Raw genomic sequence first — 24,599 nt, 5'->3', positions numbered from 1 at the left:
GTGTGATTGGCGTAATGTTTGACACAACAGCGTCAGCCTCTAGTGTGACATAAAACATACATTGGGAGCGCTTTCAAACAACAACAAAGGCATAACAAGATTAAAACAATTACGTTCTCTGTTATATGGCAGCTGATTTTATCCTCTGCCCTGAGTGTAAGGAACTCCTGAAACTTAATGTTTTCCCAATTTTCATCTGTTCTTCTTTCTTGAGTTAGCCACCAACTGCTACTTTTCAAATCTCCTACGGTAGGTTATACATATAACACGTCCTAAAAACGTCACACCCTGCCACCCATGATAACGTCCGGCTGGCTGTCTAAAGACCATTTCAGTGCTGTTACGTTGTGGCTCAAAGGCGACACCACTCAGTCCTCCCATTCTGAATCACCTTATTTACAAAACAGTGAGTTGCCTTAATGGCGCAATATTCCTGCTTCGGACAGGCAGTTTAAAAGTCCTCTCAATGTTCCAGAATTTATAGTTTTCTTTAGTTAACTATTCTTAAAACCCCAACAAGACAAGTATGTTGGCATGGCCACACATCAGTGTGGACTTACACTGTTGGAATTAGGTGGAAATGTTGGTTTCTAGTGAGCGTTTAGAGAAAATCAAATCCCCCCGCCCCTCGGAAATCAGTTAGAGTGGATGCAATGTGAGACTGAAGATGAAAACCGAGCGTAACAAGTTGACAACTCGGGCTGATATCAGGTACAAGAACAACAGGGTTCTCACAAATTTTTGTGGACAAAATTTGTCCATAACATAAAAATGTTTCCATAACCTTTCATGGATTAATGTTAAATAAAAAAAGGGATTCTGGCCCTACTTGCCCCACATTTTTTAAACATATCAGATCCAAACTCTATTCAAACATAATTCCAGCTGGCTGGCATACATGGATGGAGATACGGAGCACCGAGAGAAGATAAAGAAATGTGCGTGATGGTACACAAAACATTGTCACACATCAATACATATTAGAGATATGTTACATTGACAGCTTCAGTTAATAATTTGCCATTATTTTTTCATTTTGTGACAAAGTTCTGCACAAAAGATTACCAACAATTTCATTATACACAACAAAGCCCCATGATTTTCCCAAACCTTTAGTGATTTTTTGTAATTCAATGTATTTTCAAGGCCCGGAAATTGTGATTGTGAAATTCCTTAATCTTCCCAGGACTGTGCAGACCCTGGGATTACATGAGTTACAATAGAAATGGGAAAGCTTTGAGTTTATCAAAGTAATATTGTGCACTATTATTTGTCAATAGATAATGTAATAAAGACAAATGTGAGACACTTGAGTTGAATAAATGATCTGCCATGATCACCGCAGTACAGCTCTAAAACAGATGCTACTAATGCAATCTGTATCCTCCTCAGGAGGACGTGAAGTGATTTCAGTTACTGCATGAACTATATGCTTGTTCCTGCTCTGGTAACTGAAGCCCTATTCAGACAAACCTCTTGAATCTTATGAGTATTTATGTGTGAAGAGCTGTGTCCCACTATTTCATTAAATCAGTCCTGTTCCCGTGTGGTGAGATGAAATAACTTGAATGGCTTTTTTTTGCTGGTGAGAAAGCTACAAACCTATTTACAGCTGGTGGGAAGTCAGAGCAGACACACACTGTACCTGAACGTTTAGAATTTTACATGAATGTGTTATCTGTTATACAGCACCTCCTTTAATTTACAACTGACTGAAATCTCCAGCTTACCTGTTAAAGCACCGTGTGGGTCGAGTCCTCCGTAGCCACCCAACTTTGCTTCCAACCTTTGGCCCTTCGCTGCGTTTCATCCTTTCTCTCCTTTCACTCTCCAGCTGCTCTGTAATAAAGACAATAAAAGCTATTAAAAAGAAATGAGTAGTGACAGAGCTGCATGGCTAATATCCAGTGCGACATGAAGAGAAAGCCAACAAATCACACGGGACACAAACAGCAGCCACCTGGAGGAATGTCTCTAAGTTCCTCCCGACGTGGACTATACCACCTGCTGGGTCACAACATTAGCCAGCCCCCACTGTGTGACATCACCGAACCAGGGATTTGTGCGTTCACCACAACAAAAGATCATAATTGACTTCCCATTGGCATTGTGTCCGTAGTGCCAGCATGTAATTTCAACCCAACAGGCTGAACGTGTAATGCAGTGTTAAGAGGTCATGGTTATTTCACATACGTGTGTGCAGGAAGGAAGATCTGAGGCATGTTAAAGGAAAAAAAAATCCCACACAAGAGTTATAATCTCATGAGAATAAAGCTGTAATACTAAAAGATTAAACTCATAAATTGACAAGAAAAAGTCTTAATTTACGAGATTAAACTCTTAAATTGACTTGACAAAAAGTTGTAATATTACATGATAAAACTCATACATTTTCAGATTTTAGTAATCATCTAATATTACACCTATTTTTCCTCGTAAATGTAACAGTTTAAACAAGTCTGAATGTATTATTACATTTTTCTTGAAATTATGACTATTTTCTAAATACTTTTGCCTTTATTCTCAAAATATATATATTTTTTTAACTTTTAAACTTTTTATAAAACATGGCCATAATCCTCTTTCGTATCTGCGAGAACATGTGGATTCACTCTCAACAGGATTTCCTTTGTGTGTGTTGTAGCCGTCAGCAAAACACAATTTTCTGTGCATTAACTGCTCCAAAAACCCATTTGGACAGAGTCTGGCTATTTCTAATTCATGTACTGTGAAATTTCTGTGAAACAGATTTTTATTATATGATCTTTTCTGCAGCATCTAGCCTTGACTCTAAGGTTCACTTTGTAACTCAGAAGCATCTTTGGGCTGTTTACAGCCATACTTTACTCCGTTGAAATTATATATTTTTTGTGTCCTTGAGACTGTTAGTGTATAACAAACAACACATAAAGGCTTGTTGCCAGAGAAAAACATTACTATTGTGCACAACTAATGTTTGATTCCTTTGACTGGGCTTTGACTGTAATCATGGTTGCACACATGGTGCTTTATTGTGACACAGTGTCATGTCTATTCATAATAAGGATGATCTACCTGCACTAAAAAACAGCAATCTCTTCATCAGCCTAATGAAGTCAAATATGTGTGATTTCCATCCAGGCTGCAGGATTGTAGAAAGCTACTGTAAAAATAAATAAATAAATCCCACTTCAATTGCATACAATGTCTTTATATTTTACTGCTCCAGTCTGGTCTGACCAGAGAAGTCTATTACTTTCCAATCAACAGAAAAAAATATGCAGTCCACCGGCACAATATGCCCTCCAAAGCAATCTAAACTTACAACGTATATTCAATCTATTTTGTGTAAATTCCCCTGAAGGCGCCTGTGTGGGGATTTCAATCAGAGGCAGCCTGAGAATGGTCTGCCATGTGATGCTGTACTCTATTTCACTATTTCTTTATGTTGTACCACGTCTTTGTGAGCTTTTATTGTCTTCAGAAGGCTTGTGTTTTTGTATTTAAAGAGTGCTTTTCTATAGTAAGTACATTTGTACATGTGTCTTACCATTACATCACATTACTGTTCCATTATATTATCTTACTGGGAGTGGGGGTTGTTTTATGCAACATGATGTGGTAATACATTATGTTATGTGGAAGATAATGTTTAGAAAGCCACATTCTCATTAAGTAAAGACTGACAAACCAAAAATTGAATGGGCCCAACTTCTGGAAGGTAATAATCGGGTTAAAAAAGGTCCAAACTCAAAGGTGATGGCAGAACAATGTAGATATGACTGAAATGGCTTTTTTTGAAAACCTGTGTGATTTAAAATGCAAAGCTTGACAAAAATTCATCTTTAATAATAAAGGTAATTTTTTAAAAATGGTCATTAAAATGGTTAAATTTGTGTTGCCTTTTCCAACTGCATTCGATTTGTTTGAAATGTGCTATGAAAATAAAATGTGATTGATTGATGGAAATCAACCTGTCTGTCTGAGTGTTTGTTTTTGGGTTTTCATCCCTGCTTAAAAATCTGTCAAACTGTTACAAGTGGCCACATGTGGAAGTTTAAACCAGCGGAGAAAAGGATAAGGGGTGACCAAAATTTTTTGTACTGGGACCATAAATGTACAAAGAAATATTTTTGTATTTCCATAATGCAGCTTCTAATGGTTGTTACTTGTTACAATCGACTAAATATGTATGCGCCTTTTTTCAAACTGGGATCTACTTGTTGGTTCCCTTATTTTATTTGTCACTAATTCTATTTTCTTCTGAATGTTTAGCTTGGAATTTGTTTTTGTTTGCACCCTCATCAATTAATTTCTTTTTTTGTGAGAAATTTCATCATTGTTTTGTTGTTTTTGTTTCTATGAATGAGGTTTTATGTCTTTTTAGTTGTGCAAAACTCTTAAGTGTTGGCATTTTTTCAGCTATAGCTATTAAATGTATTTGTTTTCTGCAGTCACCTCGAAAACAGTACACTCTCAAAGTAAACATATTGCTGAGATTTGTATTGTGTGTGTAGCAATGGCCGGTTTTGCAGAGAAGGAAGACCTCAGGGTGCCCTCTTTGGTCACTTGTACCTGTCTATTGAGTAAATGTGGTGTTATTGTGCATTGTTTTGTTCAGACAGCGGGTCAGAGGCTGACTCCTTAAGGTTTCCTGGATAACCTGAAAACAAAGAAAACTCTCCCTGTGTCACTAACGAGCCAGCCGAGTGCAGCCGCACCGCTCCATAAACAAAGAAATCATCCACTCCTCCTTGTTAACAGGGCCAGAAACAAGTCCCTCTACACCTTGACAACTCCACAGCTACACAAAATTGCCTGGACCGTGTTTACCCTGATGCCACTGAAGAGGAGAGAAGAGACACCGACAGAAGACGAGAATAGAAAAGAAATGGAGAGAGAGCTATGAACGATTTAATGAGCAAACTGACGAGAAACAGAATAAAGAGATAGAAAAGTCAAGATAAGGGAAAAATAGAGACTAAGGCAGAGTTTAGTTCTGTTATCTCCATTAGACCACCATTACATCCAAAACTAATTTATTAATTATTACAAATATTAAATTAAAAAAAAACATTAATACTACTTAAAAAGAGCATAAATATTATTTAAGACAAATCATCAATATTTTAAATTGCAAAAAATGTGTTTGTCAAATATGGGGCACAGCAAGATATTGCTTAAATCAAATATGGTATTCACCATGGAAACGATGTCATCTTCTGACTGATACATTAGGTCATCGTAGACTTGTTCAATACCATAACACAACCATTAATATCTTCAGAATTCAAGGTGTGTTCACACCAAACGCAAAACAAATTTTTAACTTGATTTACTTTGCATAAATACACCTGCTAAAGCTTCATTGTGGTATTGTGGGACTTTTTTGATCAGTAACTGGGGAACAACAGCACTAACTTGTTCATAGAAAACTAAAACAAATAGCTGGGTTAATGGAAACACATAATGGAAGCAACACAGCAAAAAACTAAACTGATGGCTAGAGGGTTTCAGGAGATTTGTGGTCTTCCAAAGGGGACATTGGATACCCCCACAGTTTCTCTAGCACTGCCTAAAAACACCCTCTATTGCTCCAAATATTCAACACTGTAAAGACAAAGAATGAGCACATCGCAGCTGTAATGAATCTTAAGCAGCCAGCAGTGAACATCTGTTGTCCTCAGAGGATGAATACTTATTACTGATAGTCCTCCAAAGGTGAAACCTGATTTTGGTCCACTGAAATATCTAAGGTTGTCAAAAAATTTAATGAGCACATTCATACTTTACAGACAATAAACCCTTTCCGGACACAGACAGTTTTACCTCTATCCCGAAGCAAAAATGTCAACTTTGCACACAAAGTAAATGATCTAATGTGCATACTGCTACAAAATATGCTGAGTACATTCATGCTCACCTCATGTAATTTCATATAATGACCTCTTCTTTACCGCTGCCCTCGGGACAAGCTTTACATTTTCAGACAAACTACCTGCAAAATAGTGTGTGTTTCTTCTGTTCAACATATATTTGTATTGTCGACACACACACACACACACACACACACACACACACACACACACACACACACACACACACACACACACATACACACACACACACACACACACAAAAACAATGTTTCTGCTGTATTCCAGAGAGCATCAACAGTATCAGTTTTTACTGTTACATAATGTTCTTCACCCCAAGACAGGTTTGGGCTGTGCCTGCCGTCGTCCTCTCAAGCTATTTGTCTAAAGCTGTGTCAGTTTGTGTGAGTGTCACTGTGGCATTCACCCTGTCATAATGTGTTTGTGTGTTTGTGTGTGTGTGTGTGTGTGTGTGTGTGTGTGTGTGTGTGTGTGTGTGTGTGTGTGTGTGTGTGTGTGCGTGCGTGCGTGCGTGCTAGAGAGAGAGACAGTCGATCTTTTTAGGAAACTGAATGTATGCCCTTGGTGTTCATCTGTCTGGCAGTATTTCATGCTTCTGTGAGCAAATGCTGCAATAAGCTGTAACAATTCCTCTCAGACGGGCTACTCCCTTACATCAACACATAACACACATAACACACACACACACACATATATACTAGATGAGGACGAAGCCATCTGAAGACAGGTTAAGAGCCAGATATGAGTAATGAGTGTACATATAGTCCACACAATCATTATTTTCGTGCTGTACAAACACAGTTCAGAGTTCAGACTCTGTAAATATGTGCAGGAGAGTCATGAGATTACAATATAAAATGAGTTTTAAATGAATATATTGTATCTATTGTCATAAATAGTGGGATTGTGGTGGTGATGATAGTCAGGTCAGTGAATGAAGGAAAGCAAACCTCAGTGCACTACATGCTAATGTTTTTACATATAAATCCATATACACACTGACAATCCATGTGTATGTATAGCATGCAAAGCCTCCACACATTATAAATGTATGAAACACTGACAGGAGACATGCGTCTCCAATTTCACACACAAATCCCACATGGACACACACACAAATACACCAAGCAGCCAAAACATTAAAACCACTAACAAGTGGAGTAATTAACATTGATTATTAGGGGTGTAACGATCCATTGATCTGGGTTGATATGTTGTTTTAATGAGCCACAATCCAATATCATCGATGCTAAGTGAAAACATACATATTATCCTCTTTTGGATGCGCCTTTATTTTGAAATCCTAAGATAACATTATTTACTCCAGAGTAAAATTAGCACTGTGTAAGTATTTTGTTTTTTTGGAGAAACTACAGGTCAACAGACAACGCACATCATATGTAAACAAAAGCTGTATGCAGGAAATATGACATACCCGCCAGGCATCTCACTGCTAACTTCACAGCAACATCAGCTGCTCAGTTTTAACAAAGTAAAGCTAAAAATGTGCACGCAGGCTCAACAGTAAGTAAAAAAAAATAAAAAATACAAATAATACGTAATTTTCTTTTTTATCCCAAAGTAATGGAAAGGAGCGCTTCTTCTGTAACTGACTGTATTAAATGATCACATGATTGTCTCATGTTGATCTCAGGCCCCTGAACTGAATCAAATCAAAATCCTATGGTGGCAGACTTTGTAATATCTGCTCCCGGGAATCAATATATATCGTATAGTGATGAAACTATACACCCCTATCGATCGATCTTCTTGTTAAAACTCAATGTTCTGCTGGGAAATCTCCACTTGATGCGCTCAACCCAAACACTGTCCAAATAAACCCATCATGTAAACAACACTCCCCAATGCCAGTAAACCCGTCAGAACCATGCACCAATTTAATTCAATTAGACAAAAAACAAAACCGAAAAATTTAAAACAGAAAGCGACCATACCACACCGTATTTACTGCCTGAGGAGAAGAGCTCCTGGTGTCGATTTGGCCTCAAAGTTCCCCAGATCTCAGTCTGATTGAATATCCGTGGGACGTGTTTGTACCCCACCTCACAACCCGCAAGACTCATGATCCTCCACCAACGCCCCGTTGCTGGACACCACAGGACAACCCCAGAGGTCCTGTGTCCATGACTCATGCCTACAAGTCAGAGCCTAGGAGGCCCCACTGTGGATCGGCGGCATCTCTGGGGTACCTGCACATCCCACAGATGCTGCATCAGGTTGGGACCTGGAGAAACTTGAAGTCAGGTCGATGTCGATGCCTTGAGGTCTTTGTCAGGTTTCTTTCTGCCCATTCCTGAGCACTCTGTGTAGCGTGGCATGGCGCCATGTCCTGCCACTGCCATTCGGGATTGTCATCACCACGAAGGAGGTACTCTGCAGCATCAGGCGTCATCGGGCAAAAATACAAACTTTCCTCATTGCTGAGATTTTCTGTCTAGTGTTGAAGCTGAATTAACCTTCAAATATCAAAATATTCTATTAGGAATTAAATATGTACTTTCAAACTCGAGCATAAATACATATTTCATCACACTGCATCGCCCATAGCTAATAAATTCCCATTTCATAACCCTGAAAGACTGTGTATATTTGTGTGTCTGCCAAAGAATGAGAGAGAGAAAACATACTTTCACAATCATATGTATATTGAATTATAAGAAAAAAATAAGCTCATAACACAAACATGCAGTATTTAAGGAGCTGTTTACTTCTCAGAGGAGATATTGATTTCCTGTGTGAGTCACCATGTGTGTATCTGAGTTTTTGGCAGCACATGACAGAGCTCGGGGATGTTTCTAGAAGCAGATGGTTCTGGTGTTTAACAGCATTAACAGCACTTGATCACAAAGTTGGCTGTTGAAATATTAACTGATGAGAGCAACAGCAATACTTAAGGTCATTGTGCTCTCTTCAATAATACTTCTTTATTTGGATTTATATCTGAATCTTTATCTAAACAGACAACAATAACCAGTATAAATGAAAAGAAACCTATTTAAACATGTCATGTTCTAACTCAGTAGATTTCAGTCATGCATCCCTGTGCTGGGACTTAACACATAAAGATGTTAGTAACTTTTATAATAGCATAAATAAATGATTGATTAAACTAAGAGACCTTTACCAGAGATCCATCTGTTTATGCTGCTAACATTTACAGCAGGAACAGGATGTCCCTTCAAAGCCACTTTTGATTGATTGTGGAAACACTGCAGTCATTTCCAAAGCAACAGAGTGGTTCTAATTCCTCTAAGCAGCATTAATTGATTTTTGGCCACCGGGGGAAAGAAAGGATTCAAAACAAACTGACAGCAGCAGCACCTTGATTTAATATCTGCTTATTGCTAATGTGTTGGGAAACAAGCGCACATCGAGCAGATGCAGACGAACGTGGGCATCCGAACAGAGTCCCTTTCTCACTGTTTGATTAATGGGAATCTAATATTTACTCTCCATTTAACTCTGCTTTGATCACCGCCAGCTCATATAAGAAATAACTGAATGTTCCACACTTTTAACACTATATTCAACCTTTATGTACTGTGCACAGAGAAGCAAAAGACAAATACAAGACAAATAAATGGTTTGTTTTAGTGGAACTGTCAACATCTGAATATGAAGTATTTTCAAAGGACTGTAAGAGCAAGTGAATAATTACCCAAACAGGCACCTGGATGTGTTTATGACACAGTGGAAGCCATAATAACAGTGACACAAATATATTAAAGAGCCTGTGCAAAAACTAGGATTAGTACATAATGTTTCACTTTAAAACAATACTGTTTTAGAGAACACTGAGCTGCAGTGAGTCTCTACAATTAGCCCCTTTTGTTTGAAAACAGAACCTATTAGTCTAATTAAATTCAGTCTGCCATTACAGCCCAGACAAATTCAATTAAAGGGCCCGCTCAGTCTAATCTGCTGTTATTTGAATGTAGGCCTTTTGTTTTTGTCATGTGGATGAGCATTTGCTGGTAGCCATTACACCGCTGGATAAAATGAGAGGTGGAAGCAACAAGTTAGAGATCAACATGAAATGTTGAGTGTATTCAGAAAAACTGACATTAAAATCAGTGTTGCTCAGCCACAAATGAAAAAATGAAAAAGTAAACTAAACCAGCCCACAGGAGAAATGATTACATTATGAATTTTCAGAAAAAGCTTTTACGTACAGCATGAGGTGGCAATCTAACATTTCATTTTCAACTAGAGGGGCACTCTGTGACCACAGACCTCCACGGTCAGGTGACCTGTCTCCCCCCTCCCGACCCACGCTGGCTGGACGGCATGGTCTTACATTTCATACACTGCAAATTTAAAGAAAGTGAAAATAATCTGTGTATCTGCTCTGTTTATTAGATCTACTCCAAAATTGAATGGCTTCTGTCATGGTCCATGCTTCAGCCTTTCACCAAGTTTCATAATTCTGCCGACCAACAGATGCACAAAAGGCGTGAAAAACATGACCTCCATGACCTTCACAGAGAAAACGACGGGTGCTTTCTAAATGCCATACTTTTTATTTTTACTTTTTCTAGCTACTGTTGAGGTATGCACACAATCAGGACACTCTACCTCTTCATAACATTATGCCCTAAACTTTGACCCTCTTGCTCATATATCCGTTACTTTGCAGATCTCTGCTGTTCTTTCTTTGCAATGTTTATAGTTTAAACTTTCAAGAAAAAAAACTGTACACATTGTGGAATCTAACATATTATATTCAAAACAGTAATATTACACATCCTATACATTTCTCTGTCATAGGTACGTCCTTTTGTTAATAATCTTAATGATTATTTTGTTCACTTAAATTAATTACTATTTGACTGGTAAATCAGCAGCCAATCAGCTGTAAATCAGCTGTAAATCAGCTGTCCACCTCGCTGTTGGCAGCTCAGTCGATGTGACATATTTTCTGCTGCATGAGGACTGTGGGTCACAATAGCTAGAGCGGCATGCTGGCTTGCATACTGCAAAATGTGACCAGATGTAGCAGAACATCCTGGTATTTTCAGCAGACTGTATTTGACTCTGCACAGTCAGAGTGTAGCATTAGATACACCTGGATCTAATTAAATAATCCTTTGTGTGTCTTTTGCTAATTAACGTTAATATAGATGAATTTTAAAATAAATATATATGTTTCTGAAAGGACCTGTATACCAAAATACCACAACTGATAACTTCTCTTGTGCACTGTGATCCTTCCTTCAGAGCAGAGCGTCTAAGCTGACAGGTGATGGATGCTGATTGTTGCATCGTTGCAGAGGGTGAACTGAGAAGTTGAAGTAGAAGTGCAACGATGCCTGATGCCATTTCTGTACTCGACTTAAGATAACTCGGCCAATGAGTTCTCACGGTGTAACTGACGACATGTGTGGCCGCTTGTTTGTGTAATAAATGCCTGTAAACCGCGAGAATTGAACTGGAGGAGAGCGGCTATATTACACGTCAAAAGAAGATATGGGGGCGCCCCATATACAGAGGTTGTATCCTCGTCGCAGCAGCCGCAGGTTCGATTCTGGCCCTCTGCTGCATGTCACCCCGTCTCTCTCCCCCTTTCATGCTCACACTGTCCCGTCAAAGAAAGGCAAAAAAAGCCCGAGAACAATCATCTTTAAAAAAAAAAAACAAAGATATGAAGTTGGTTATGTCAACGATAAAATGATCTTGCTACGCAAACATAAAAAAGTCTTAATCAATGCATAGTTTTCCAGACATGTAACATGTAAAAATTACATACATGGATTCTGTTATGCAACTAATGATATGCTGTGAACCATAAAATGTATACTGATGATTTCAGTGCTTTTGCAGGATAATGGAGCATGCTTATTAAAATGTTCTCCCTGCAGTGCCAGCCTGCGTGGCCTGCTGGTGACATCGACTATGGTAATGATGCCTCCTCACCGTGCATTTATGCATATAAACTACATGTACTGTGAGAATAATCACATCCTCTCCTCCAACCTCAGAAACACACTTTATAACGGAACAAAGCCTCATCAGCCCTGCTGGTCCTGAAAGTATCGAGTGGACTGATTAGGGTCAGCGCCCGGCTCTAATTGTAATTATTAGCATTAATTACTGGATGTAACAAATATCTTTTTCAATATTTTATAGCAGCAGAGAAAAACAATGTAGTTTAGCAAAAGCCCTGCAGTGTAATAACTTTCACAAAGTTTAACTCAGAAAACATTTTGTAGAACTTTTTAGCTTAGCTGACGTCTGATATGGAAGATGAATGTAAGTATGAATTTGCAAAACCTTTGCAGGCCACTACAAACTATCCCTGTCTCACTATTCTAGGGAGTGATAATGCTGGATACAGTATTTTTGGGTTTACATGAAACATGGGACATCACATTGCAGGATTTTTATCATAAAATCCATGACTATAGTCTTTTTTCCACCATTACAACTTCCCAGCAGCCTCTCTTTCTTTTTCACAACTATAGAGGCTTTCACCACCTCTATGTCTTGATTCACCACACACAATATGGCCAGACACATTAAGATTTCATCAGGATCCCTGATGAATGTTCAGAGTATGTTTGCATGTGTTTTAAGAGCCTATTAGTCTTTAGTTCCCTTAAGATTCTCCTGCTTAGACACCACAAGGTCCCTATGATAAACTCATGAGGTCCCTATAATAAACTCATGAGGTCCCTATAATAATCTCATGAGGTCCCTATCATAAACTCATGAGGTCCCTATAATAATCTCATGAGGTGCCTATAATAATCTCATGAAGTCCCTATAATAAACTCATGAGTTCCCTATAATAAACTCATGAGGTGCCTATAATAATCTCATGAAGTCTCTATAATAAACTCATGAGTTCCCTATAATAAACTCATGAAGTCTCTGTAATAAACTACTTAATTAGTTGGGCATGTTGGGTTGAAAAAAATGCCTGACTTACAGAAATTTAACATGTTAAGTAAATCCCAGGAGTTACTATCCATAAAATTTGCAAAAGCAATTCGACTGTGCAACATTTTCAACAGGCTCAACCTAAATGGAAAATTATCAGTTGATATTACAGTGTCACTGCTCTGCGTCACTGTCTTCCATTTACACTTCTCTAAATTGTAGTTGGGTAGTTACTTGATGTAATTTGGTATTGAAGTGTAATGCTTTCTCTTGAGAAAAAATATATTTGGTATGTTTTTCTGAATAATGACTTTTTTTATGTCAGAGTTATGTTAAGTTTCAAAGGAAAAAAACTGATAATTTTTCTGAATTAAAATGATATCTCGTTAATTCATACCAGATATAATGTTAATTAAGATTTTTTCTCCACATGTGAATGTATTAGACTTTTTTAATTTGGAAAAAAGGCTTGGTCTGTATGTTTGTAGCCTGCCGTGCTGTTATCCTGCATTGCTCTGTGTGTAATAACAGCTAAAAAATGAGTGTAGTAACTCGACTTCCAAAACGAGTTTTGAGGGATTCATTTCTATGATTAGTCATTGATGTCCCAGGGACATCTCTGTTTTTAGCTCATGAATTTGTCACAAACTTTGAAACCTGTCTCTCATTCAACAGAAGGTCGAACTAAATTAATTTCGGTATGGCATCAAACAAAACACTTCAAACTGCATCCACAACAGGAAAATGTAAAAAACAAAACAATACAAAACACTCTTTGTACATTAAATGTCAGCCAGGCTGACTTCTCCACACAGAATTGCAGGGGATCTTTATTTCAGAATGCAGCTCTGACATTTGAGGGAATCGGTCTTTGAAATGAGTTTCATTGAAGAGGACAGCAGGGAACAATGGCGGGAGGTGTGTATTGACACTGTCTATGTTCTGATAAATAAACCAGCTACGGTTACAGCTCGATTAGACCGTCTTTCCACTAAATGCAATAAACCTATATTATTTAAACAATCTATGATACAGACTGAATCACAATTACAACTGTTTATTTACAAGAACTTAAGTAAGTTTAATATTTTCAGCGCTTTACCTTGCTGCAAAACAGCCCGGACCAACAGGGATTTGAAGCCCTTATATTAAAAACAACAGACTCCATTGAGAAAAAAAAAGTCATTTTGTCATTTTACTCTACTGAACAGCAGAGTTGCTGGTCTACCGCTGCCTCAATCAGCTGTTCTGGAAGGTAAAGAAGAGACAAAATCGTGCCAATGTTATGGGGGGTGGCTGGGATGTGACTTTTTTTATTTAGAATAAATATAAAATACTTCTTTTCAAGTTGTATGTCCCTTACCTAAGCTGAACTTAAAACACAAGTCCCTCTCCTTCGCCCTTCTATCCCGAACCACCGAGGGAGGTCCAGTTCAAGTCCGACTGAGTTTACATAACTGAATAGCTCAACTTCCAGTCGCTTTATCTGGGTTTGTTAGTCTAACTTCGAGAGATTTGATTTTGTCTGATTTCAGTCGGACTAACATGTTTATGTGTATTTTAAAAGTACAGGTTTAGTTGGACCAACACAATAATTCGACTTTTTCTAACGTCATGTAAACGTACTAAGTGAAGTTAGGTGTGTCTGAAGTTCTCATTGAGGCAGAGAATTCCAGCTGGGAGTTTAAGATGCAAAGTGAACGTACAAACACACAAAGAGGCAGTTACAAAAGCACATAAATGCGCGCTCACACAGGCAGTATTATCCGTAGGCCACTAAATCTGCTCTCTCAGCTCATTTCACACCCACAGATCTCATAAAGCTGAATTGATTTCCTGCTAACCACAGGTACACACACACACACACACACACACACACACACACACACACACACACACACACCGCAGGTACACACATAAATTTGCTGTCTCAGCTCACACCTACAGATCTCAGAGAAAATGATGGTGATTCCCTGATCACTGCTGCTTCATTTAACAAACACATACACACACACACACACACACACACACACACACACACACACACACACACACACACACACACACACACACACACAGGGGAGGATCAATTTTTACTCTCAGCTTACTACTTCAGATTCTGGCAGTTTGACACTGAGACAGCTGAATCACAACACTGGCTGCAGCTTTTGAAGACGCACAGACATTAAGTTTGATTAACATTTGTTTCCATTATCATGAATATGAGTTCTTTGAATGAATGTGTCCTCTTTTTCTCAATTAAAATGTCACAAACAAATCAGAGTTCTCAAAGTAGATTATGAGATTTACAATGACATAAAACACAAAGAAGCAAATCTCACAATTAAGGATGGACAAGATTCTGCTGCTCTGCAAGATAACGGGAGGAAACTGCTCCATCAATGTGGAAATCTGTGAAATAAGCAGTTGGGGAAGGTTGGTGCATTTTTTAGCAGATCCTTGTTTTTTCAGGGCACTGAAATACATTTTTGGAATTCATGTTTTTCAGCAGATCAGATTGTGTGTCAGGGATATGTTAAGATTAGGCTGTCTCTCATAGCTTGACTGAATGCTTTGTAAGACCTTCTCATGATACTTTTTAACCAAATTTAAGACTAATTGGGGTTTGTTTTTTTATTTTACAAATAATACCTTCTTAGTCAAACATTATTGGTAAGTATAGAGGTTAGTTGTATATATGTGATTTAAAAAAGAATAAACTGATGATATTGTGTTGTTATGATATTTGAGTTTTGGGTCTATATTCCATGTAGTTGTGACTTCAAAGCATAGACTCAAGGACCCGAACCTAACGTGCTGCTCGGGGTGACAGCTGGTCAGTTTGACTTAAGACACGCAAGCACACACACACACACACACACACACACACACACAGTGTTGCCAGGAAACAGGGGACAGATGAAAAGATTAATTACCATTGGACCTGCCACACATGGAAATGCTTTGGTCTTGGGTGACTGAGGTGAAGAAACATATCGACCCATACATAGACCCATAGTGACCCAGAGCTCAGAGTTTGTATGGGAGATGCATTTGAATTTTGCACACAAATACACAAAGCATTTGCCGCCTCTAGACCTCTAATGTTGTCTAAATGAACACGAGATAGGAATTATCATAATATCCTCATAGGAATTCAGAGTCTCACTGATTTTTACCTCATGATGTATGTGGTTTTTAGCAAAAAATGACAGTAAAAACTGTGTATTGGTGGTCATAACGGCTTTACAGCACCTTTCACTACAGTTTCAGTATCCTTGTATTATTTATATTTATATACATATAAATATTTACAATTAAACTCAATTTTTCTGCTGGCGTTTCAGAATTAAAGCCCCCTGACGCTTCTCATGACAGAATCCTTTAGGTGTTAACACAAGCCTTTTTATTGTGAGATGTTTGCAGTGTGTTATTAGTGTGTTATTAACATAATGGATTGCTGGCTTTTAGTTGTGGAAATACAGCAGTTATATATATCTGTAGCAGCACTGCTGCAAGAATGCTGTCCGTGCAAAAACCGCAAACATGCAAGCCTCAGTATTTCTGCAAGATCTCTTCCCACGATGATAACGCATGCATGACCTGACCCCCCAGCGTGACCTGGGCGCAAGAAATGCAAATCTGTGCACAATGCAGCTACTGCCAGAGATGAGTTAGCTTTGCTTAGCTTACAGAGATGGAACAGGTATATACATATGTATATGTGTATATATATACAATAATACTTGTGATACTTTATGATAATATTGAAGTTTTTTTTTCAGTAGTACCCTTTTTCCGCTATATACATTTTTTTCAAAATTCTTCTACTTACTTTTTCACAACTTATTATTTGAATATTTGTACTTTATATATATATCAACTACAAGTACCTCCAAAACTCACCTATGAACAAGTTGTGCCTCTGGTGGTTTTATCTCGTTTAGCCATACAAAGGGATTTTATAAAGCCTTGTCATCAGGTTGCCAGGCAACCAGCAGAGAGACTTCATGAAGTCACTGTGCCTGTGGTCAAGATATTCCAGCGCATAAGCTCATAAAACCACAAGTTTTCATTTTACAGCGTTCAAAGCGGTGAGAAACACCCTGGTTCTGTCCGGCTTTCTGCCAAAGATCAGCTGCTGCTGAAGCCACACTGCATATTTAACTGACATACCACACATTTTCTAATAACTAAAATGTAAATAATCATGTTTTCAAAAATGTCACACTTCCTTTGATCTGCCTTTGATAATCTGTCCACCAGTCTAAAAATATTAAGACGGACAGTATCCTACATGTATTGTGACAACTGGTTGATAAACCATTGTAGTGACTGAAACCTGCCAACAGTTTTTATTGTTCTATTTTGTTACCACTTTTTATGGAAATGTAACTCAAACACTCAGTTTGGCAGCTCTTCTAGGAAAAATCATCCGTCTACCAGACCCGAGGAAACACAGACAAGAATGTCACCAACAGACGCAGTGAAGAAGACATCACAGGACCGCCCACAACGACTGACAGGTGATGTCAGCGTGCTGACATGCAAAAACACTGCCACAGCAAGCACTTAGTATCAAACACAGAGACAAACAGTTTTTAGCATCAATGTTTGACTTCCCTGAATCTAAACATGTTAATGACGGAGTTAATTCTACATGCAGCAGATTTGATTTTGTGGTCATGTGAGCGAGCTGATGCTTCGCCGTGCGTGGGCTCAGAGATGTCTGTGTGTGATATAGTGTGTGTGCGTGTGTGGAGAGTCAATTTACTGCTAACTGGCACCGTCTATGGGGGTCGTGTGTCACTATGGCAACAACTGGAGACAAAGATCAGGGTGGGAGAGATAAGACAGAGGAGAGAAGGGGAGAGTATCAGGACAAGGGCTGAACTCTGTCTCTCCATCCTTTTCCTTCTTCCAGCTTCCTTGCAGAGAAAAGATGTCGTATGTTCATACCACAGATATGTTAGATTCAAACTCTTCATATGGATCATATCAGCTTTTCTAAAATCACGTAGTTCAGATGACATAAATATGAGCTATTCGAGACCACTATTCTGGACCAACAAACAACAAAAGCTGTATTTTTTTAGGAAAAGTCAGGATATTTCCAGCCATGTTTGTGGCAACAAAACCGGGAATATTGTAACAAAACATCAGGTTATTTCCAGTCGTGTTTTTGGCAACACGAACAGTTATTTTTGACAAAATTCTGGGATATTTCCAGTCCCATTGTGGTGATAAAACCAGGGTTTTTTGGGTTTTTTTTAAAAAAAAAAACAAACCAAAAACAAATCGTAAGGACATTTCCTGCCATGTCTGTGGCAACAAAATTAAGTATGTTTTTAGAAAAACCTTTGGGATATTTCAAGCCACATTTGTGCTGTTCCAGCCATAAAAAACAGGTATTTTAGGACAAAATTAAAATTAAAACTGCAACACAAAGAGCCATAAAGTTTTAAGATATCTGCTCATATGAAATTTATTTCACATATCTGTGGTTTCCAGAGGATGCACAGTGCCAACAGTCACTCAGGCTGCTGGGTTAAAAAACAGCCAGACTGTTGCCTTTGGCTGTCGGGTTTAATCTAATATATAGTCAGTATATTATAAATTCAAATGTCAAAGATTGTGAAAATGCATCTCATGTTGGGAGTTTATGTGTCATAAAATGAAAGAGGAAATGAAGAAAATCCTCACATTTGAGTTCTGTGACAACATAATAGTTTTGGGTTTTTTTATTTAATATTGAATTACTTTTTTAAAATGTTCTAGATCAAAACTATTAGTTTAGAGTTTTATTGTTAAGCTGTTAATAAGCTTTGGGGTGCGCCCAAATCATTTTTCACATTTTCAGCGTCTAATTTTCTCTGGAAATTTTCACTGAATAGACGGTTCTCCTTTTCCAAAGCAAAGTTTGAAACAACAAATATTTTCATAAAAGCAGAGAGTAATTCCCGCAGTTGTCCATCTTGTCACATGTTTAAAGTGCAGTTATTTTATCCCGTGCATCAGTCATGTACACTATCCACTGCTAGAAATTTGCAAAATTTCGAGATGGTTTTCTCTGGCTGTTCTTGTTTTTCAGACTCTTTCTGAGCTCCTCATCATGACATTCATGGACTTAAATGATATATTCTCGTCATGGTTGTATTAGGTAAAGAGACATGGAGGGAAGAGAAAAGGTGGAAGAGAGAGTGAGGTAGAAACAGATGTCAGGTACAAGTCAAACTGAAATGAAATGCAATCTGACAAACCTTGAATGGAACAAGATCTGCACTCAAAATTTATTTTTTACATTCAGTGCATGTCAGCTGATACGGAGGGAGGAGGGGGGAGAGGAGGAGGACAAATATGTGGACAGGGGGAGACAGAAGAGGAGGGGGGCAAAGGACAAGGAGGAGGGAGGAACTGAAGATAACAGCAAGTTTCATCTGTCACACCTTTTTGACAGGGTGGGCTGTGTGTGTGTGTGTGTGTGTGTGTGTGCGTGCGTGTGTGCGTGCGTGCGTGCGTGCGTGCGTGCGGGCGTGCGTGCGTGCGTGCGTGCGTGCGTGCGTGCGTGTGTGTGCTTGTGTGTGCGTGCATGAGCAGACATACAGTATGAGTCAGCTCAAGGACACATCCCTTTCTCTGTTCCATTAAACAGAGTAAACACAGTTTGGCACCCCATGTTGACTCAAAGACTTCCGAAATGAACTGATGGACGGAGGGAGGTGTGTGTGTGTGTGTGTGTGTGTGTGTGTGTGTGTGTGTGTGTGTGTGTGTGTGTGTGTGTGTGTGTGGGCGTGCACTGATTTATCTCCTCTGCTGCACTTCCTCTTCCTTCCACTTCCTCAGTCATTAAAACAAACGAACAAATGTCTTTACATCTTTAAAGGTCGTTAAATTTAGACATCTGTTTGACATCTTAGGGATGTAAAAAAAAAAAAAAAAAAGCATTTCTGACATTTTATACATAATCCTGGTATAAAATGAAGAAAACTCCGGCCAACCATCTGTCCATTTGTCTGTCTTTCTGTCTGCATCCATTTTTCTCCTTGATAGGTCGCTCAATCAATCTGAAATTATCTCATTCACCCACTGCCCATTTCCGTTTTGTATAAAAATATGTCATAACTAACATTGACTTGCCTCTTCTTCTGCCCGTGGAGTCAATCAGTAAATTCACGGACAGCGCCACTCTGCCGCTGCAACCCACATTGTGGTTAAGGTGGAATTGCAGCTTGAATGACAGACATAAAGCCCCCTTTTCTCTTTCTTTCACAGCTGTTAAAAACCTATGTTGTTACAAAGTGGATTCTTTTTATCCTGTTTATTCGCATTTTTGGCAAAGTCTGCACCAACGCACTGTTCTGCGGTCTGCAGGTTGTGGTTCGGTCATCCCCTGAAGTCTGCATGTAGCTGCTAGACTACAGACTTAGTGCACATATCCCCGCGGGTGGACTAGCAGATGTTATCAGCCAAATCGCCAGAGTAATATTGGCCTTTCAGCAAACTACAGACACATTACATTTGTAACTCCACTGTCAGTACTTCATACCAAAGCAGTTAAAGGGAAAGCCAATCACATTACAATGGATCTCACTCACCCTCCGCATGAGTCTTCCCAGCTAGATCCATCAGGCTGCTGCTATAAAGTCCCAGAAAAACACTTACATTAACTTCATTCCCACTGCCATAAACATGCTGCATTCAAATCTCTCAAAAGTTTAGTAATTTATTCTACTTGGGAAAAAGCCATCAATGGGCACAATATTAGACTTGTTTAAATCATTAAAAAAATAAAATAAAATCCAAGAAGTGGGCAAGAATTTAAAGTTTTTGGAACTTTGTTGCATTTCTCCTTTTTCTGGCTCTTGTGTTTCCCTCACTGTTTTTAGCTTCATCCAAAAAACATCTAACCAAATTTGGTTCACTTTACCAGGTGCATTTAGACAATCTCTAAAACCTCACCTGAAATTTATCACATGCAAGTGTCATAAAGGAGACATGCATTCAAAGAACGACACACTGCACGCCTATCAAACATCTGTACCGCTGACATCAACACGCACGCACACACAGAGAAACGGCATCGGCAGACATCAGCGGCGCCGCCAGGAACCATCAACCTCATGCAGAGAGAGCTAAAGAGCCCCGACAACAGACCGCGCTGCACATCAGCTCCGTGAGCAGAGAGGCTGATGACAGGATGGAGTCATGACAGACAGCTGAAAGACGGCAGAAAGAGAAAAACACAAACAGAGTAAACGGAGAGCAGAAATATTTTCACAGAACAAACTGCTCTGGATTTGGCAAATGATGATTATGTAGATCGAGCTGAATAGATGAAACAGTAAAATAAGACATCTACTCATAATGTACTGACTTTTTCTTCATCACATGCAGACGATTCTGTCTCTGCCACACACACACACACACACACACACACGCAGACAGACAGGCCAAGTAAATACAGAGTAATTGAATCGTTTGAAAAGCAAATTTATGAAATGGATGAAACACAAAAAAGCAAGCCCTTTTTCTGATCCAATTTGTCATGACCTTCAGTGTGACTTACACAAATGGACTTTGCACAATACTTGTGAGGACCCTAACTGAGACATTTTGGTAGATTTATATCATAGCCAAACTCCTATTTTCATCTTAATCTAAATCTGACCTTAACCCTTGTACCAAATCTTAACCCTTTGAAACCACTGGAAGAAGAAGAAAAAATTAAGACAATAAAGTAAATATAGTGCAAGAAAATTACCTCAAAATTATTAAAACAAACACACAAAAACCAAGAAAAAGAAATAGAAAAGTTAAAAAAAAACTTTCCAAAACAGCCCTTTAAAAAACAAAAAAAGTAAATCTTCAATAATGCCCTCTCTTTTTCAGGATGTCTTCTTTTTTCTCAAAAGTCCTCACTTTCCTGAAAGACCCTAATATCCACTTTCCAAAATGTCCTTATATGGTGAAAAATGTCAGTGCTCAAAAATATTCACACTTCAAAAAGTCCTCACTTTTCCTCAGTCTCGAGAACCAACATTTAAACAGGTCAGACACACACACACACACACGCACGCACACACACACACACACACACACACACACACACACACACACACACACACACACACACACACACACACACGTACGTCACTTCAGCTTCCTCTTCTGTCTCATTCAAAAGGACACAGACATACATAGAATATTCCTATTTTTTTTTAAAAAACACAATATTCCCACTCAGGCGTTAAAATGACTGACAATTATTATTCGACTTATATTCCTGTTAACCCTTTGAAACCTGAGCAAATGTATTTTTTTAAGACAAGAAAAGGCAAAGAGCAACTTAAGAAATGACCCAAATATTAACAAAGAAATAGTTAAAAAACTATATATACATTTTTTTTTTTTTTAAGTATTAGAAAATTACCTGAAACAAACAAACCAACAAGGAAATTACCTGGAAAAAAAGGTGCTTAAAATGTTTGTAAGTATGGTAATTATAAATAAAGTCATCGATATAACTTTTCTTTTTTCCCTTGACATTTTTCCCTGTTTTCTTTTTTGAATTTCTGAATTCACTTATTTCTTGCCTCACTGATTGCTTTTTCCATGTTTTGGAAATAATTTGAACTAATTTGCTCAGTATCCAAAAGGTTTAATACTTGTGAGAGGCGTCTGAGAGCAGCACAAAATCGATGTGGATCTAGGTTTCAGAGGGTGAGCAGGCAGCCATGTACAATTTGATTAATATGCAATAACATGTCAGTTATCACATCAAAATATGGAAAAGTAGAAGGGCTGGATCTGCTCCCGCCATTTTGCTTCTTTGCATAAAACTAGTTTTTCTTTTTCATTCCTTCAACCACCTTCTCGACAGGTTGGCTTAGCAAAAAAAAGGCAGCTGATATCCAAGTCTTGCATTATGTTTCAAAGAAGATGCTTCAAACAGAAATGTTGACTTTTCCGTTGGACATGCATCTCTACCTTGCAAACTGTTGGCGTGCTGACTAAACGGGCAAGAGGCTTTATTTGGGACATTTGGAATAATGCCTAGTTCAGAATATCCAAAAGAAATAAGCTGTTTAGATGACCCGAATAATAGTGAAGTATTAGTGTGAGTGCAAACTTGGTCACAGAAGGATAAAAGACGAGTGAATCATACTTCTGAGTGCCTACACGTCGGCATTGTGATGATGTGAAGTGAACTAGGAGACAAGGACTTGGACTCAATGTGGAGGAGGACACTCAAACAAAGTAAAGCTTGAAAGAAAAAAGAAAACACTGTCCAGGAAAAGAAAAGAGCGAGGCCGTAACTCCCACAATGCTCTCCTGTTGTTACTTTTCTAGTAAATGTACTTTTCAAGTACACATATAAGGACAAGGATACACAGAATACAACTTTTTCAAGTTCCAAAGCCGCATATCACTGAATGTTTCAGACAGGCTGTACTTTTATTTTTTTAAATTAATCTCATCCTCCTGGTTTATATGCAGGCTGTGCCTGACTCAGAATTATTATAGTTGACTGATATTTGGCCGTTAAATACAAATATTGGACAACTCATTTTGTTTTCCAGTTTAAATGGGGCTCAGCGGGACATTCATTGAGACAGTGGCATACGTTTGAAATAATAAACAAGCTAAATGTCTTTAAAACACAGCATTTTGTGCCGACACTAGATATCAAACAAAAGCCAGAGAATGTGTTGTACTAAGCTGCTGTGAGCCGTAAATTCATAACATCTCAGCAGAAGAGAGAAGATAATGTTATCTTGCAGCCTCACAGAGCAGAGTTATTCCTCCTCTGTGCCGCTGCGTCACGTCCGCTGCAGCCTCCACCACAGAGTAGCATGACAGGCAAGAGCACTCACTCCACCACAAAGTCTAGGGACGTAAAAGTCTCCAGAAGCACACTGCACGGCACACTGACAAACAAAATAAAAAATAAAAATTAAAACTGCTCGACTTAAAGCTATCTCAGTCGACTGAAAGGTCTGATGATTCAAATCTCCGCCTTTCAGGGGGCAGTCCTAGTCCAACCTAACCTCAATCGGTGTCCTTCATAAGTGAAAAGTCAGACAATATTTAGAAAACTATGTTGTTCTTTGCCCATATTTTCATTGTACTCACCGAGCCAAAGTAATTTCTGACATCTTGGATTGCCACAACCTTGATTATATACTGTATACTGTATACATTCTGTTCATGTTTAACACGATTATTTTTAAAAAGTTGCTGAAAAATAAACCCAAACCAAACAGCTTTTGTGTTCTTTATATCACAATTAAAGAAACCTGAGATGACTCACACTAGTCAAGTAAAAATAAAGTTGGTATGAAATCTTTTCTCTGAACTATGAAGAGTTTCAGCACTTTGTTCTCTCCATTTAATGCTTCAGTCAGGTCTACCCTTTGCTTTGTATTTTCCAGTTAACATGTAGGGTCTTATTGGCAGCTCAGGAAATTGTGAACTGGAGTGCATCTTTGCTTTGCAAACATTACGACAAAAGAAAGATGCTCTTTGCCTTTAAAGACCTGTAACAAGTCTGACTTTAACATCCCAACCTTTTCTAAAGGATCATTATCTTTGTATTTTCGGCCCTCTCTGGCAGGCTGATTTCTTTAGTGACGAGAAAATTATCAGAGCACTAAAGCTCTGACATTTGACATTTTAAGAGTGCTTGCTTTGTTATGTTGGAGATATAGGAAGGGCAGCTTTCTGCTCTTGCATCAGCCATGAAAGCATCATCAGAAGTGCAGAGAGAGATATAAAGGTGGTCCAACTGACACGCAGACATGTACTCACCCCTTCGTGTTTGTA

At 38.5% G+C, this 24,599-nt stretch overlaps 1 protein-coding gene across 1 annotated transcript in view; it reads right to left on the bottom strand.

The window, feature by feature from the left end:
- The window catches only part of oprl1 (opiate receptor-like 1), a 227,766-nt gene that overhangs the window by 133,884 nt on the left and 69,283 nt on the right, over window positions 1–24,599 (bottom strand). The window contains exon 5 of the mRNA XM_088081709.1: window positions 1,731–1,839. The gene's annotated coding sequence lies outside the window, so the exon portion shown is untranslated. The remainder of the gene's footprint in view (window positions 1–1,730; window positions 1,840–24,599) is intronic.

This window comes from Plectropomus leopardus, chromosome 9, assembly GCF_026936395.1.
Source record: "Plectropomus leopardus strain MGB_pleo_1.0 chromosome 9, ASM2693639v1, whole genome shotgun sequence".
NCBI lineage: Eukaryota > Metazoa > Chordata > Actinopteri > Perciformes > Serranidae > Plectropomus > Plectropomus leopardus.
The sequence above is the reverse complement of the archived record's forward strand: the minus strand, read 5'-3'. Positions and strand labels throughout refer to the sequence as shown.